The 5,578-nt window shown below is 36.2% G+C and overlaps 1 non-coding gene across 1 annotated transcript; it reads left to right on the forward strand.

Moving 5' to 3' along the window:
* The first annotated feature begins 1,673 nt into the window (after positions 1-1,673).
* On the forward strand, positions 1,674-1,777 carry LOC130963812 (small nucleolar RNA R71). Its single transcript, XR_009079932.1, has one exon. It is a non-coding gene; the product is annotated as a small nucleolar RNA R71 (small nucleolar RNA).
* The last annotated feature ends 3,801 nt before the right edge of the window (positions 1,778-5,578 follow it).

A 5,578-nucleotide genomic window follows, 5' to 3' on the forward strand; every position in this document is an offset into this window, starting at 1 on the left:
AAAGTTTTCCAATACCAAACTTAGAGTTTGAATGTGGGGTCTTCTCAACACCAAACTTAGAGTTTGGTTGTGGCCTCCCAACACCAAACTTAGAGTTTGATTGTGGGGGCTCTTTTGGGCTCTGTACTGAGAGAAGCTCTGCATGCTTACTCTCTTTTGTTATAGAGGGATGGCCGTGTGCCTTAAACACAAGGTAGTCCCCATTCAATTGAAGGACTAATTCTCCTCTGTTAACATCTATTACAGCACCTGCTGTGGCTAGGAAAGGTCTTCCAAGGATGATGTATTCATCTCCTTCCTTCCTAGTGTCTAAGATTATGAAATCAGCAGGGATGTAAAGGCTTTCAACCTTTACCAACACGTCCTCTACTAATCCATAAGCTTGTCTTACTAACTTGTCTGCCAGTTGTAATGAGAATAAGGCAGGCTGTACCTCAATGATCCCTAGTTTCTCCATTACAGAGAGTGGCATAAGATTTATGCCTGACCCCAGATCACATAGAGCCTTTTCAAAGGTCATGGTGCCTATGGTACAGGGTATTAAGAATTTCCCAGGATCTTGTTTCTTTTGAGGTAGAGTTTGCTGAACCCATGTATCAAGTTCACTAATGAGCAAGGGAGGTTCACCTTCCCAAGTCTCATTACCAAATAACTTGGCATTCAGCTTCATGATGGCTCCTAGATATTGAGCAACTTGCTCTCCAGTTACATCTTCATCCTCTTCAGAGGAAGAATAGTCTTCAGAGCTCATGAATGGCAGAAGAAGATTTAATGGAATCTCTATGGTCTCTATATGAACCTCAGATTCCTTTAGGTCCTCAATGGAGAACTCCTTCTTGCTTGAGAGACGTCCCAAGAGGTCTTCCTCACTAGGATTTTCGTCTTTCTCCTCCTTTGTGCATTCGGCCATATTGATTACATCAATGGCCTTGTACTCTCCTCTGGGATTTTCTTCTGTATTGCTTGGGAGAGTACTGGGAGGAGTTTCAAAGACTTTCTTACTCAGCTGGCCCACTTGTGCCTCCAAATTTCTGATGGATGACCTTGTTTCACTCATGAAACTTAAAGTGGCCTTAGACAGATCAGAGACTAAATTTGCTAAATTAGAGGAGCTCTGTTCATAATTCTCTATCTGTTACTGAGAAGATGATGGAAAAGGCTTGTTATTGCTTAGCATGTTTCTTCCACCATTATTAAAGCCTTGTTGAGGCTTTTGTTGATCCTTCCATGAGAAATTTGGATGATTTCTCCATGATGAATTATAGGTGTTTCCATAAGGTTCACCCATGTAATTAACCTCTGCCATTGCAGGGTTCTCAGGATCATAAACTTCTTCAGAAGCTGCCTCTTTAGTGCTGTTGGATGCATTTTGCCATCCATTCAGACTTTGAGAAATTATGTTGACTTGCTGAGTCAACACTTTGTTCTGAGCCAATATGGCATTCAGAACATCAATTTCAAGAACTTCCTTCCTCTGAGGTGTCCCATTATTCACGGAATTCCTCTCAGAAGTGTACATGAATTTGTTATTTGCAACCATGTCAATAAGTTCTTGAGCTTCTGCAGGCGTTTTCTTTAGGTGAATGGATCCACCTGCAGAATGGTCCAATGACATCTTGGAAAACTCAAATAGACCATAATAGAATATATCTAATATGGTCCATTCTGAAAACATGTCAGAAGGACACTTTTTGGTCATCTGCTTGTATCTTTCCCAAGCTTCATAGAGGGATTCACCATCTTTTTGTTTGAAGGTCTGAACATCCACTCTAAGCTTGCTCAGTTTTTAAGGAAGAAAGAATTTATCCAAGAAGGCCGTGACCAGCTAATCCCAGGAGTCCAGGCTATCTTTAGGTTGTGAGTCCAACCATGTTCTAGCTCTGTCTCTTACAGCAAAAGGGAAAAGCATGAGCCTGTAGACTTCAGGATCTACTCCATTCGTCTTTACAGTCTCACAAATCTGCAAGAACTCAGTTAAAAACTGGTAAGGATCTTCAGATGGAAGTCCATGAAACTTGCAGTTTTGTTGCATTAGAGCAACTAATTGAGGTTTCAGCTCAAAATTGTTTGCTCCAATGGCCGGAATGGAGATTCTTCTTCCATCAAATTTGGACGTTGGTTTAGTGAAATCACCTAGCATTCTCCTTGCATTATTATTGTTGGGTTCGGCTGCCATCTCATTTTCTTGTTTGAAATTTTCAGAAAGGTTGTTTCTGGATTGTTGTAATTTAGCTTCTCTTAATTTCCTCTTCAGAGTCCTTTCAGATTCAGGATCAGCTTCAACAAGAATGCCTTTTTCCTTGTTCCTGCTCATATAGGGAAGAGAAGAAGGGAACAAGAAAAGAAAGAGGAATCCTCTATGTCACACTATAGAGATTCCTTTATGTTAGTAGAAGAAGAAAGGGAATAAAAGTGAAGAAGAATTAATAGGTAGGGGCAGTGATTTGAGATGAAGAGAGGTGAAGAGAAGTGTTAGTAAATAAATAAATAAATAGAAGAAGGGGAGAGATAGAGAATTTCGAAAATAATTTTGAAAAAGTAGTTAGTGATTTTCGAAAATTAAAGATAAGATATAATTAAAATTAAAATTTAAAACAATTAATTAATTAAAAAGAATTTTTGAAAAAGGGATGAGATATTTTCGAAAATTAAAGAGGGAAAAGTAGTTAGGTGGTTTTGAAAAAGATAAGAAACAAACAAAAAGTCAAATAGTTAGTTGAAAAAGATATTAAAATCAAATTTGAAAAGATAAGAAGATAAGAAGTTAGATAAGATATTTTGAAATTAATTTTTTTTTGAAAAAGATAAAATTTTGAAAAAGATATGATATAAAAGATAAGATAAGATAGATTTAATTTTTTTTAAAAATTAAAATTAATTACTTGACTAACAAGAAATTAAAAGATAAGATTCTAGAATTTAAAGATTGAACCTTTCTTAACAAGAAAGTAACAAACTTCAAATTTTTGAATCAATCATATTAATTGTTAGCATAATTTTCGAAAATTTGAGATAAAATTAAGAAAAAGATTTTGGAAAATAATTTTCAAAATTTTCGAAAAAATAGAAAAAAATGAAAAAGATATGATTTTTGAAAAAGATTTTGAAAAGATAAGATTTTTAAAATTGAAAATTTGACTTGACTTGTAAGAAACAACTAATTTTAAAAATTTTTGACTAAGTCAACTCAAATTTTTGAAAATTTGGAGGGAAATAAGAAAAAGATATTTTTTTGATTTTTGAATTTTTAATGAGGAGAGAGAAAAACATAAACATGACCAAAAACATGAAAATTTTGGATCAAAACACTTAATGTATGCAAGAACACTATGAATGTCAAGATGAACACCAATAACACTTTGAAGATCATGATGAACATCAAGAACATATTTTTGAAAAATTTTTGATGCAAAGAAAATATCCAAGACACCAAACTTAGAATTCTTTAATGCATGGACACTATGAATGCAAAAATGCATATGAAAACAACATACAACACAAAACAAGAAATTATCAAGATCAAACTAGAAGACTTGTCAAGAACAACTTGAAGATCATGAAGAACACCATGAATGCATAAATTTTTGAAAAATGCAAGAAAAATTTTTAAAGCATGCAATTGACACCAAACTTAAAAATTGACTCAAGACTCAAACAAGAACACAATATTTTTGGTTTTTATGATTTTATGATTTTTTTGTATTTTTATTTTATTTTTTTCGAAAATTATTATTAGAAAGACGAAAAAGAAAAGAAAAATTTTTTGAAAAACTTTTTGAAAAGAAAATAAAGGAAAATTACCTAATCTGAGCAATAAGATGAACCGTCAGTTGTCCATACTCGAACAATCCCCGACAACGGCGCCAAAAACTTGGGGGACGAAATTGTGATCATCAATAATAGCTCTTTGGTATGTGCATCTGTTAACTCAGCACTTTCTTTCCACAACTTCGCTCAACTAACCAGCAAGTGTACTGGGTCGTCCAAGTAATAAACCTTACGTGAGTAAGGGTTGATCCCACAGAGATTGTTGGTATGAAGCAAGCTATGGTCATCTTGTAAATCTCAGTCAGGCGGATAGTAATTGATTATGGATTTTCGGAAAATAGAAAGAGATACTAAATTAAATAATAAAGGATAGAAATACTTATGTAAATTAATGGTGGGAATTTCAGATAAGCGTATGAAGATGCTTGTCCCTGTTGAATCTCTGCTTTCCTACTGCTTTCATCCAATCCTTCTCACTCCTTTCCATGGCAAGCTGTATGTAGGGCATCACCGTTGTCAATGGCTACATCCCATTCTCTCAGTGAAAAAGGTCCAAATGCTCTGTCACAGCACGGCTAATCATCTATCGGTTCTCAATCAGGTTGGAGTAGAATCCAGTGATTCTTTTGCGTCTGTCACTAACGCCCAGCCTTCAGGAGTTTGAAGCTCATCACAGTCATTCAATCCCGGAATCCTACTCGGAATACCACAGACAAGGTTAGACTTTCTGGATTCCCGCTATCAATTCTAGCTTATACCACGAAGATTCTGATCAAGGAATCCAAGAGATATGCGCCCGGTCTAAGGTAGAACGGAAGTGGTTGTCAGTCACGCGCGTTCATAGGTGAGAATGATGATGAGTGTCACGGATCATCACATTCATCAAGTTGAAGTGCAACGAATATCTTAGAACAGGAATAAATTGAATTGGATAGAAAATAATAGTAATTGCATTGAAACTTGAGGTACAGCAGAGCTCCACACCCTTAATCTATGGTGTGTAGAAACTCCACCGTTGAAAATACATAAGTGAAAGGTCCAGGCATGGCCGAATGGCCAGCCCTCATGTGGTCACAAGACCGAATGATCAAAGACTTCTAATAAACTAGTAAAAAGTTCTATTTATACTAAACTTGCTACTAGGGTTTATAAAGATAAGTAATTGATGCATAAATTCACTTCCGGGGCCCACTTGGTGTATGTTTGGGCTGAGCTTGATCTATCCACGAGCTGAGGCTTCTCTTGGAGTTGAACGCCAAGTTGTAACGTGTTTTGGGCGTTCAACTCCGGTTCGTGACGTGTTTCTAGCGTTTGACTCCAGACAGCAACATGGAACTGGCGTTGAGCGCCAGTTTATGTCATCTAATCACGAATAAAGTATGGACTATTATATATTGCTGGAAAGCTCTGGATGTCTAATTTCCAACGTCGTTGAGAGCGCGCCATTTGGAGTTATGTAGCTCCAGAAAATCCATTTCGAGTGCAGGGAGGTCAGATTTCAACAGCATCAGCAGTCCTTTGTCAGCCTCCTATCAGAGTTTTGCTCAAGTCCCTCAATTTCAGCCAAAAAATACCTGAAATCACAGAAAAATACACAAACTCATAGTAAAGTCCAGAAATGTGAATTTAGCATAAAAACTAATGAAAACATCCCTAAAAATAACTAGATCATACTAAAAACTACCTAAAAACAATGCCAAAAAGCGTATAAATTATCCGCTCATCAGACACCACCGCATCAGCTTTGATCATAAGAAGGATGAAAGAAGATATCACATGATAATCAAGCTTCTTATTATCACTGGAGATC

Source organism: Arachis stenosperma, chromosome 2, assembly GCF_014773155.1.
Source record: "Arachis stenosperma cultivar V10309 chromosome 2, arast.V10309.gnm1.PFL2, whole genome shotgun sequence".
NCBI lineage: Eukaryota > Viridiplantae > Streptophyta > Magnoliopsida > Fabales > Fabaceae > Arachis > Arachis stenosperma.